The sequence below is a fragment of the Pleurodeles waltl genome, chromosome 12 (assembly GCF_031143425.1).
Source record: "Pleurodeles waltl isolate 20211129_DDA chromosome 12, aPleWal1.hap1.20221129, whole genome shotgun sequence".
In the NCBI taxonomy this organism is placed as follows: domain Eukaryota; kingdom Metazoa; phylum Chordata; class Amphibia; order Caudata; family Salamandridae; genus Pleurodeles; species Pleurodeles waltl.
In genome coordinates, this window is record NC_090451.1 from 26,852,771 (window position 1) to 26,865,252 (window position 12,482).

Sequence of the window (12,482 nt, forward strand, 5' to 3'; positions counted from 1 at the left end):
CCCTACAACTGCCTGTAACACTTCAGGAGAGGACCCTACAACTGGTGGTAATACTCCAGAAGTGGACTCTACAACTGCTTGTAACACTTCAGGAGAGGACCCTACAACTGCTTGTAACACTTCAGGTGAGGACCCTACAACTGCCTGTAACACTCCAGAAGTGGACTCTACAACTGCTTGTAACACTTCAGGAGAGGACCCTACAACTGCTTGTAACACTTCAGGTGAGGACCCTACAACTGCCTGTAACACTCCAGAAGTGGACTCTACAACTGCTTGTAACACTTCAGGAGAGGACCCTACAACTGGTGGTAATACTCCAGAAGTGGACTCTACAACTGCTTGTAACACTTCAGGAGAGGACCCTACAACTGCTTGTAACACTTCAGGTGAGGACCCTACAACTGCCTGTAACACTCCAGAAGTGGACTCTACAACTGCTTGTAACACTTCAGGAGAGGACCCTACAACTGGTGGTAATACTCTGGAAGTGGACTCTACAACTGCTTGTAACATTTCAGGAGAGGACCCTACAACTGGTGGTAATACTCCAGAAGTGGACCCTACAACTGCTTGTAACACTTCAGGAGAGGACCCCACAACTGCTTGTAACACTTCAGGAGAGGACCTAACAACTGCCTGTAACACTCCAGAAGTGGACCCTACAACTGCTTGTAACACTCCAGAAGTGGACCCTACAACTGCTTGGAACATTTCAGGAGAGGACCCTACAACTGCTTGTAACACTTCAGGAGAGGACCCCACAACTGCTTGTAACACTCCAGAAGTGGACTCTACAACTGCTTGTAACACTTCAGGAGAGGACCCTACAGCTGGTGGTAACACTTCAAGTGAGGACCATACAACTGCCTGTAACACTCCAGAAGTGGACTCTACAACTGCTTGTAACACTCCAGAAGTGGACCCTACAACTGCTTGGAACATTTCAGGAGAGGACCCTACAACTGCTTGTAACACTTCAGGAGAGGACCCCACAACTGCTTGTAACACTCCAGAAGTGGACTCTACAACTGCTTGTAACACTCCAGAAGTGGACCCTACAACTGCTTGGAACATTTCAGGAGAGGACCCTACAACTGCCTGTAACACTTCAGGAGAGGACCCTACAACTGCTTGTAACACTCCAGAAGGGAACTCTACAACTGCTTGTAACACTTCAGGTGAGGACCCTACAACTGGTGGTAATACTCCAGAAGTGGACTCTACAACTGCTTGTAACACTTCAGGTGAGGACGCTACAACTGGTGGTAATACTCCAGAAGTGGACCCTACAACTGCTTGTAACACTTCAGGTGAGGACCCTACAACTGGTGGTAATACTCTGGAAGTGGACTCTACAACTGCTTGTAACACTTCAGGTGAGGACGCTACAACTGGTGGTAATACTCCAGAAGTGGACCCTACAACTGCTTGTAACACTTCAGGAGAGGACCCTACAACTGGTGGTAACACTCCAGAAGTGGATCCTACAACTGCTTGTAACACTTCAGGTGAGGACCCTACAACTGGTGGGAATACTCTGTAAGTGGACGATAGATAAGGACGATACACTCCAGTAGAGGACCATACAACTGGTGGTAACACTACTTAAGTGGATCCTGGATAAGGATTAAACACTCTGGGATAGTACCCTGCAACTGGTGGTAATACTCCAGAAGTGGACGCTACAACGGGTTGAAATACTCAAGATATGGACAGTGGCAAGGGTTGAAACTCTCCGAAGTGGACTTTAGAAATAGATAAAAACTACAGCTGCAGTCTCTGGCTCCAACGCTTTGAGTTGGTTTGCGGTTACGTTGAATCTCTGGGTCAGAGTCGGCAGATCTGGAGTCCTGTGAAGTTTCCGGTGGGAGTGAAGGCTCTTGCAATCAGTCACATGCTTTGAATCTCTTCGAGAGATCGATTGGGCGTGTAGGAAAGTGAAATGTCACACCTTGTCCTTGGGTGGTGTGGGTTTCATGTTCACTCTGCTCATCCTCGGGGTGTAATGTCACACCGAGCGTGGGGGTGTAGATGGACCGAGCAGTCAGTTGGAAGAGGCTGGAGCACGGGGTATCTGCGAGGCACCTTCACAAACTCATCATCCGATGTCGTCCGTCTTGTTCCTGCGGGGTCCAGCCTGGACTTGGCGGCAGAGAGACTTTTCCCACTTATGCTGCGGTGACTAGGTCTGTGCGAAATTTCCATTACGCCAGCGTAATCTCACATGATTCGGCTAACTCGGTGTTCTGTTTGCTTAGCAAAACTCCCACAATTGCTCTATTACGCTACAACACACAATTACGCCACGACACACAATTACGCAGATGGGAACAGTGCAAAGAACCAGACGTAAGTAAATACTTCTTCTGGTGGGCCTACTTTTTGGGCCATTGTTAGAGCAAAATGAGTCCCCCCGTCCAGTATGGAAGCGAGGAAAACATTTTGTTCAAACCTATAGTGCCGAGTGCTGGCTTTGGATTTCATGCAATTGGGGGCAACTTTTTTCATTGTTGCAGAATTTCAATGAATTATGCGGAAGTAAATTTGACAAACTTCACACACCCCTCCCTGGTGCTGACCGCAGAAACTATGTTTTGTAACAATAACAAGATCAGTGTCTACAGTGCACAAGTGTGTAAAGCAGCGCCATAAAGATAGTTCCCACAATGCACCAGCGTGTAAAGCAGAACATAACAAGGCACTTCACCAGTGTGTAAAGCAGAAAGTACCAAGCCCGGATCCATCGTGCACCACTGTGTAAAGCAGCAGTATAACTAGATCACCTTTCACAATGCACCAGCGTGTAAAGCAGCACATAATAAGCCCAGTTTTGACCCAATACGCCAGTGTGTAAAACAGCACAACAAGTAGGACAGTTTTCACAATCCACCAGTGTGTAAAACAGCAGCAAAGGTAGACCTGCATTCACAATGCACCCGTGTGTGAATTAGCACCTTAAGTAGACCAGCTTTCAGAATGCACCATTGTGTAATGCAGCACATAACACGCCCAGTTCCACAATGCACAAGTGTGTAAGGTAGCGCACAACAAGGCCAGTGCAACAGTGCACCTGTGTGCAGGCGATGTTGGGGGTTGAGGTGGGAGTGAATCAGGACTCGGTGATGAACATCAGGTCCACAGCAGTGTGCATCGCAGAACCAGAACTAGACCAGCTTTCACAATGCACCGGTGTGTAAAGCAGCACACAACAAGCCCATTACCACAGTGCACCAGTGTGTAAAGCAGCACATAACAAGCCCAGCTTTCAGAATGCACCGGTGTGTAAAGCAGCACACAACAAGCCCATTACCACAGTGCACCAGTGTGTAAAGCAGCACATAACAAGCCCAGCTTTCACAATGCACCGGTGTGTAAAACAGCACACAACAAGCCCATTACCACAGTGCACCAATGTGTAAAGCAGCACCATAAGTAAAACAGCTTTCACAATGCACCACTGTGTAAAGCAGTACATAACTACACCAGATTTCACAATAACCAGTGTGTAAAACAGCACATAAAAAGCCTAGTTCCACAGTGTGCCAGTGCGTAAAGCAGCACATAACTAGATCTGCTTTCACAATGTATCATGTTTAAAGCAGCACAATAAAAAGACTGCCTTTCACAGAGCACCAGTGTAAAACAGCACATAAAAAGCCCAGTTCCACAGTGCACCAGTGTGTAAAGCAGCACATAAAAAGCCCAGTTCCACAGTGCACCAGTGTGTAAAACAGCACATAAAAAGCCCAGTATTCACAATGCACCAGTGTGTAAAGCAGCACATAAAAAAACCAGTATTCACAATGCACCAGTGTGTAAAGCAGCACATAAAAAGCCCAGTATTCACAATGCACCAGTGTGTAAAGCAGCACATAAAAAGCCCAGTATTCACAATGCACCAGTGTGTAAAACAGCACATAAAAAGCCCAGTTCCACAGTGCACCAGTGTGTAAAGCAGCACATAAAAAGCCCAGTATTCACAAGCACCAGTGTGTAAAGTAGCACATAAAAAGCCCAGTTCCACAGTGCACCAGTGTGTAAAACAGCACATAACAAGCCCAGTATTCACAATGCAACAGTGTGTAAAACAGCACATAACAAGCCCAGTTTCACAGTGCACCAGTGTGTAAAACAGCACATAAAAAGCCCAGTATTCACAATGCACCAGTGTGTAAAACAGCACATAACAAGCCCAGTTCCACAGTGCACCAGTGTGTAAAACAGCACATAACAAGCCCAGTTCCACAGTGCACCAGTGTGTAAAACAGCACATAACAATCCCAGTATTCACAATGCACCAGTGTGTAAAACGGCACATAACAAGCCCAGTATTCACAATGCACCAGTGTGTAAAACAGCACATAAAAAGCCCAGTTCCACAGTGCACCAGTGTGTAAAACAGCACATAACAAGCCCAGTATTCACAATGCACCAGTGTGTAAAACAGCACATAACACGCCCAGTTTCACAGTGCACCAGTGTGTAAAACAGCACATAAAAAGCCCAGTATTCACAATGCACCAGTGTGTAAAACAGCACATAACAAGCCCAGTTCCACATTGCACCAGTGTGTAAAACAGCACATAAAAAGCCCAGTATTCACAATGCACCAGTGTGTAAAACAGCACATGACAATCCCAGTATTCACAATGCACCAGTGTGTAAAACAGCACATGACAAGCCCAGTATTCACAATGCACCAGTGTGTAAAACAGCACATAAAAAGCCCAGTATTCACAAGCACCAGTGTGTAAAGCAGCACATAAAAAGCCCAGTATTCACAATGCACCAGTGTGTAAAACAGCACATAAAAAGCCCAGTTCCACAGTCCACCAGTGTGTAAAACAGCACATAACAAGCCCAGTATTCACAATGCACCAGTGTGTAAAACAGCACATAAAAAACCCAGTTCCACAGTGCACCAGTGTGTAAAACAGCACATAACAAGCCCAGTGTTCACAATGCACCAGTGTGTAAAACAGCACATAACAAACCCTGTTCCACAGTGCACCAGTGTGTAAAACAGCACATAACAAGCCCAGTATTCACAATGCACCAGTGTGTAAAACGGCACATAACAAGCCCAGTATTCACAATGCACCAGTGTGTAAAACGGCACATAACAAGCCCAGTATTCACAATGCACCAGTGTGTAAAACAGCACATAAAAAGCCCAGTATTCACAATGCACAAGTGTGTAAAACAGCACATAAAAAGCCCAGTATTCACAATGCACCAGTGTGTAAAACAGCACATAACAAGCCCAGTATTCACAATGCACAAGTGTGTAAAACAGCACATAACAAGCCCAGTGTTCACAATGCACCAGTGTGTAAAACAGCACATAACAAGCCCAGTTCCACAGTGCACCAGTATGTAAAACAGCACATAACAAGCCCAGTATTCACAATGCACCAGTGTGTAAAACAGCACATAACAAGCCCAGTATTCACAATGCACCAGTGTGTAAAACGGCACATAACAAGCCCAGCATTCACAATGCACCAGTGTGTAAAACAGCACATAACAAGCCCAGTATTCACAGTGCACCAGTGTGTAAAACAGCACATAACAAGCCCAGTATTCACAGTGCACCAGTGTGTACAACAGCACATAAAAAGCCCAGTATTCACAATGCACAAGTGTGTAAAACAGCACATAACAAGCCCAGTGTTCACAATGCACCAGTGTGTAAAACAGCACATAACAAGCCCAGTATTCACAATGCACCAGTGTGTAAAACAGCACATAACAAGCCCAGTATTCACAATGCACCAGTGTGTAAATCGGCACATAACAAGCCCAGCTTTTACAATGCACCAGTGTGTAAAACAGCACATAACAAGCCCAGTATTCACAGTGCACCAGTGTGTAAAACAGCACATAAAAAGCCCAGTATTCACAATGCACAAGTGTGTAAAACAGCACATAAAAAGCCCAGTATTAACAATGCACCAGTGTGTAAAACAGCACATAAAAAGCCCAGTATTCACAATGCACCAGTGTGTAAAACAGCACATAAAAAGCCCAGTTCCACAGTGCACCAGTGTGTAAAACAGCACATAACAAGCCCAGTATTCACAATGCACCAGTGTGTAAAACAGCACATAACAAGCCCAGTTCCACAGTACACAAGTGTGTAAAACAGCACATGAGAAGCCCAGTGTTCACAATGCACCAGTGTGTAAAACAGCACATAACAAGCCCAGTATTCACAATGCACCAGTGTGTAAAACAGCACATAACAAGCCCAGTATTCACAATGCACCAGTGTGTAAATCGGCACATAACAAGCCCAGCTTTTACAATGCACCAGTGTGTAAAACAGCACATAACAAGCCCAGCTTTCACAATGCACGAGTGCGTAAATCAGCACATAACAAGCCCAGCGTTCACAATGCACCAGTGTGTAAATTGGCACATAACAAGCCCAGCTTTCACAATACACCAGTGCGTAAATCGGCACATAACAAGCCCAGCTTTCACAATACACCAGTGCGTAAATCGGCACATAACAAGCCCAGCTTTCACAGTGCACCAGTGCGTAAATCGGTGCATAAGCCCAGCTTCCACAATGCACCAGTGCGTAAATTGGCACATAAGCCCAGCTTTCACAGTGCACCAGTGTGTAAAGCAGCACCATAACAAGCCCAGCGTTCACAGTGCACCAGTGTGTAAAGCAGCACCATAACAAGCCCAGCGTTCACAGTGCACCAGTGGGTAAAGCAGCACATAACAAGCCCAGTGTTCACAATGCACCAGTGTGTAAAGCAGCACATAACAAGCCCAGCATTCACAATGCACCAGTGTGTATAGCAGCACATAACAAGCCCAGTGTTCACAATGCACCAGTGCGTAAATCGGCACATAACAAGCCCAGTGTTCACAATGCACCAGTGTGTAAAGCAGCACCATAACAAGGCGAGTGCCACAGCGCACCAGTCAATCAATGGATTTGTAAAGCACGGCGTATCATCCCACGGGGTCGCCAGGTGCTCTGAAATGTTGCTGTGCATCAGTGGCTACTCATCAAAGAGCCATGCCTTGAGCTTTTTCCTGAAGTGGAGGAGGATGCGTGATGTGCGAAGGTGGGGGCCGCTTCTTCCAGACTTTGGCGGCGAGGTAGGAGAAAGAGCGACCTCCGCTGTGGCTGCATCGGACTCTCCGGACATGCGCAAGAGTTGTAGACAAAGCTGTCTGGTTAGCTGGTGGAAGGGGAGTCTGTGGTTGATGAGACTGGGTCTGATGTTGTGGAGGGCTTTGTACATGATGGTGAGTACCTTGAATTTGCATCTCTTGTGCACCGGCAGCCAGTGTAGATCTCTAAGTTGGGGGGTGATGTGGGACCTTCTGGGGAGATCTAGGACAAGTCTCTCTGCTGCATTCTGGATGGTTTGGAGGCAGTGGAGGAGCTGGACGAGGAGTCCGACGTAGAGGGTGTTTCCATAGTCTAGTGTTCTGGTGATGATGGCCTGGATGAATGTCTTTCCGGATTGAAAATCTTCCCTACCATGCGGAGGGTGTGGAGGCTGGAGGAGGCCACTGTGTTTATCTGCTGTTTGAAGGGGATTTCGCTGTCGATGATGATGCCAAGGTTGCGTGGGTGGTCTAAAGGGGTTGGGGTTTGTTTGAGTGTGGATGGCCACCAGGAGTCATCCCAAGGAGAGGGGTTGCTTCTGAAAATGATCCCCTCCGTTTTGTCTGTGTTCAGTTTCAAGCAGTTGGATCTCATCCATTTGACAACATGTGTCCTGGCGTTGCTGAAGTTTTCTCTGGGGGTGGTGTGGTCTCTGGAGATGGAGAGTATTACTTGAGTGTCGTAGGTGTAGGAGATGATGTTGAGTCCTTGGGAATGAACAATCATGGCCGACGGAGTCACGTAGACATTGAAGAGGGTGGAGCTGAGAGAGGATCCCTGTGGGACGCGGCAAATGTTGCTCTTAGGTCCTGAGCTGAAGGGTGGGAGGTGGACCCTCTGGGTGCGGCCTGATGAATGCGGGGATTCATTAGAGTGCGTTGCTTCAGATCCCGATGCGGTGGAGCCTGGAGGTGAGGGTGAAGTGCGAGATGTGTTGAATGCAGCAGAGAGGTCTATCAATCAATCAATCAGTGAATTTATAAAGCGCTCTATGCACCCGACAGGGTTTCGAGGCGCTGTCTAGGAGGATCAGGGGTGTAGGAGGCACCTGATGTCATCTGTTGCGGTGATGAGGGTGGTCTGCGTGCTTTGGTTGGAGAGGACACCACATTGGGAGGAATCTAGTAGGTTGCGTCTTTTCATGTGTTCAGAAAGTTGCTGGTTGATGACTTTTTCCACGACCTTGGCTGGGAAGGGAGGCAGAGAGATGGGGCAGTAATTCTTGGGTTCACTGGGGTTGGCAGGTTTCTTCAAGAGCAGTGTGACATCTGCTTGTTTCCATACTACTGGGATGGTGGCAGTTTCGATGTAGGTGTTGACGATGTGCTTGAGGAAGATGCTGACTTCCTTCTGGCCCAGGCTAAAGATGTAATGCGGGCAAGGGTCACCGGGTGTGCCAGAGTGGGTAGAAGTCAGGAGGGCAGCTGCTTCCTGTATGGATAGTGGCATCCTGTCTGATGAGGTGGCTGAGGGACTCCTCAGATGGAGTCAGAAGGTGATCTATGTTGATTGGTTGAGGAGGAAAGTGGCAGTAGATAGCTGTGATTTTGTCATGGACGGAGTCGGCAAGTGAGTTGCAGAGGGTCTGGGAAGGTTGGATCGTGTTTTCAGTGGCTGCTGGGAGTAGAACTCTTTGACGTTTTGAAGAGTTTCTTCGGACGGTTGGTGCTTTCCTCGATGCGGCTGAGTAGGGTGACCTTTTTTGCTTCTTTGAGGCAACAATGGTACTTGTTCAGTGCATCTTTGACGGTGGTGTGGTCAGCGAAGTCCCTTGTGTGACACCATCCTCTTTCTGGCCTTTTGCATTCTCTTGTGTGTGCATAGTTCAGGGGTGAACCAACTAGGGTGCTCGCTGGATCTTCTGGGGGCAGAGCTCCTTGCTGGGGTGACTGTGCGGGCACCGTTGAAGACCGATTTATAAAGTTTTCTGGCGTCTTGTTCGAGGTTGCTGCAGAGCGGTGGTCCATTGAGTCTGTGTGACGTTTACCTATATGCGGAGAGGGGGAGGTGGGGTGTGGTGGATGGCTCCAGTCTGCTGGCTATGGTGAAGGGTACCAGGTGGTGGTTGGTCATTGTGAGCTCCATTGTATGGGTGAACTTGATTTCCTCGCTGGCAGTGAAGATGGGGTCCAGGGTGTGGCCTGCAGCGTGAGTGGGTTTGGTAACCAGTGGTTTGAGTCTGTTGTTATTTAGGTTGTCTAGGTAATTGGCAGTGTTGTGGTTGCTGGGGTTATCTAGCTGGAAGTTCAGATCTCCTAGGAATATGTAGTCTGTCAGACGATGGGCTGGGGGCGAGGAGGTCAGCAATGGCTCTGCAGAACGTGGGGCGGGATCCTAGGTATCTGTGTGCAAGTGTTCCTCTTATGGTGGCTCTGGCGTTGGTTTGGATACGCGTGTTTAGGTGTTTCATGAGGCTGGAATTCCTCTTCTTCTGAAGTGGTGCATGGGAGGTCGTCCTTGTGCATGATGGTGATGCCTCCTCCGAGCTTGCGCTGGCAGTGTTTGTGGATCAGTTTCTATAATTTCTGAGACGCGCAGATGACGTCAGTGGTTGAGGGAGTGAGCCAGGTCTCGGTGATGAACACAGGTCCACACCAGTGTGTAAAGCAGAACCATGAGTAGACCTGCACTCATAATGCACCAGTGTGTATCGCACCACGATACATAGGCCAGTTCACAGTTCCCTAGTGTGTAAAAGCACACATAACAATGCCATTTCAGTCCAGAAGTGTATAAAGCAGCGCACAACAAGGCTATCGCCAAGGTGCACCAGTGTCTAGAGCAGCATCAGAACGAGACCAGTTTTACTAAGAACCACTGTGTAAAGCAGCACCATAATGAGAGCAGTTTTACCAAAAAAACACTGTGTGGGGCAGCACCATAGTTGCAGTTTTCACAGTGTAACAATGCACCATAAGTAGAACTGTTTTCACAATGCACCAGTGTGTGAAGCAGCACCATGAGTAGACCAGTTTTCACAATGCACCAGTATGTGAAGCAGCACCAGAAGTAGACCAGTTTTCACAATGCACCAGTGTGTGAAGCATCACCAGAAGTAGACCAGTTTTCACAATGCACCAGTGTGTGAAGCATCACCAGAAGTAGACCAGTTTTCACAATGCACCAGTGTGTGAAACAACAGCATAAGTAGACCAGTTTTCACAATGCACCAGTATGTGAAGCAGCACCAGAAGTAGAACAGTTTTCACAATGCACCAGTGTGTGAAACAACAGCATAAGTGGACCAGTTTTTACAATGCACCAGTGTGTGAAACAACAGCATAAGTAGACCAGTTTTCACAATGCACCAGTGTTTGAAACAACAGCATAGGTAGGCCAGTTTTCACAATGTACCAGTGTGTGAAGCAGCACCAGAAGTAGACCAGTTTTCACAATGCACCAGTGTGTGGAGCAGCACCAGAAGTAGACCAGTTTTCACAATGCACCAGTGTGTGAAGCAGCACCAGAAGTAGACCAGTTTTCACAATGCACCAGTGTGTGAAGCAGCACCAGAAGTAGACCAGTTTTCACAATGCACAAGTGTGTGAAGCAGCACCAGAAGTAGACCAGTTTTCACAATACACCAGTATGTGAAGCAGCACCAGAAGTAGACCAGTTTTCACAATGCACCAGTGTGTGAAGCAGCACCAGAAGTAGACCAGTTTTCACAATGCACCAGTGTGTGAAACAACAGCATAAGTAGACCTGTTTTCACAATGCACCAGTGTGTGAAACAACAGCATAAGTAGGCCAGTTTTCACAATGCACCAGTGTGTGAAGCAGCACCAGAAGTAGACCAGTTTTCACAATGCACCAGTGTGTGAAGCAGCACCAGAAGTAGACCAGTTTTCACAATGCACCAGTGTGTGAAACAACAGCATAAGTAGACCAGTTTTCACAATGCACCAGTGTGTGAAGCAGCACCATAAGTAGACCAGTTTTCACAATGCACCAGTGTGTGAAGCAGCACCAGAAGTAGACCAGTTTTCACAATGCACCAGTGTGTGAAACAGCATAAGTAGACCAGTTTTCACAATGCACCAGTGTGTGAAACAACAGCATAAGTAGACCTGTTTTCACAATGCACCAGTGTGTGAATCAGCACCAGAAGTAGACCAGTTTTCACAATGCACCAGTGTGTGAAGCATCACCAGAGGTCGACCAGTTTTCACAATGCACCAGTGTGTGAAACAACAGCATAAGTAGACCAGTTTTCACAATGCACCAGTATGTGAAGCAGCACCAGAAGTAGAACAGTTTTCACAATGCACCAGTGTGTGAAACAACAGCATAAGTGGACCAGTTTTTACAATGCACCAGTGTGTGAAACAACAGCATAAGTAGACCAGTTTTCACAATGCACCGGTGTGTGAAACAACAGCATAAGTAGGCCAGTTTTCACAATGTACCAGTGTGTGAAGCAGCACCGGAAGTAGACCAGTTTTCACAATGCACCAGTGTGTGAAGCAGCACCAGAAGTAGACCAGTTTTCACAATGCACCAGTGTGTGAAGCAGCACCAGAAGTAGACCAGTTTTCACAATGCACCAGTGTGTGAAGCAGCACCAGAAGTAGACCAGTTTTCACAATGCACAAGTGTGTGAAGCAGCACCAGAAGTAGACCAGTTTTCACAATGCACCAGTATGTGAAGCAGCACCAGAAGTAGACCAGTTTTCACAATGCACCAGTGTGTGAAGCAGCACCAGAAGTAGACCAGTTTTCACAATGCACCAGTGTGTGAAACAACAGCATAAGTAGACCTGTTTTCACAATGCACCAGTGTGTGAAACAACAGCATAAGTAGGCCAGTTTTCACAATGCACCAGTGTGTGAAGCAGCACCAGAAGTAGACCAGTTTTCCCAATGCACCAGTGTGTGAAACAACAGCATAAGTAGACCAGTTTTCACAATGCACCAGTGTGTGAAGCAGCACCATAAGTAGACCAGTTTTCACAATGCACCAGTGTGTGAAACAACAGCATAAGTAGACCAGTTTTCACAATGCACCAGTGTGTGAAACAACAGCATAAGTAGACCAGTTTTCACAATGCACCAGTGTGTGAAGCAGCACCAGAAGTAGACCAGTTTTCACAATGCACCAGTGTGTGAAGCAGCACCAGAAGTAGACCAGTTTTCACAATGCACCAGTGTGTGAAACAACAGCATAAGTAGACCAGTTTTCACAATGCACCAGTGTGTGAAACAGCACCAGAAGTAGACCTGTTTTCACAATGCACCAGTGTGTGAAGCAGCACCAGAAGTAGACCAGTTTTCACAATGCACCAGTGTGTGAAGCAGCACCATAAGTAGACCAGTTTTCACAATGCACCAGTGTGTGAAG

General features: G+C 47.2%; 1 protein-coding gene across 1 annotated transcript in view; it reads right to left on the reverse strand.

Annotated features, from left to right (window-relative positions):
• Positions 1 to 12,482, reverse strand: part of HCN2 (hyperpolarization activated cyclic nucleotide gated potassium and sodium channel 2) — a 289,150-nt gene that overhangs the window by 164,443 nt on the left and 112,225 nt on the right. The gene's annotated exons all lie outside the window — the stretch shown is intronic.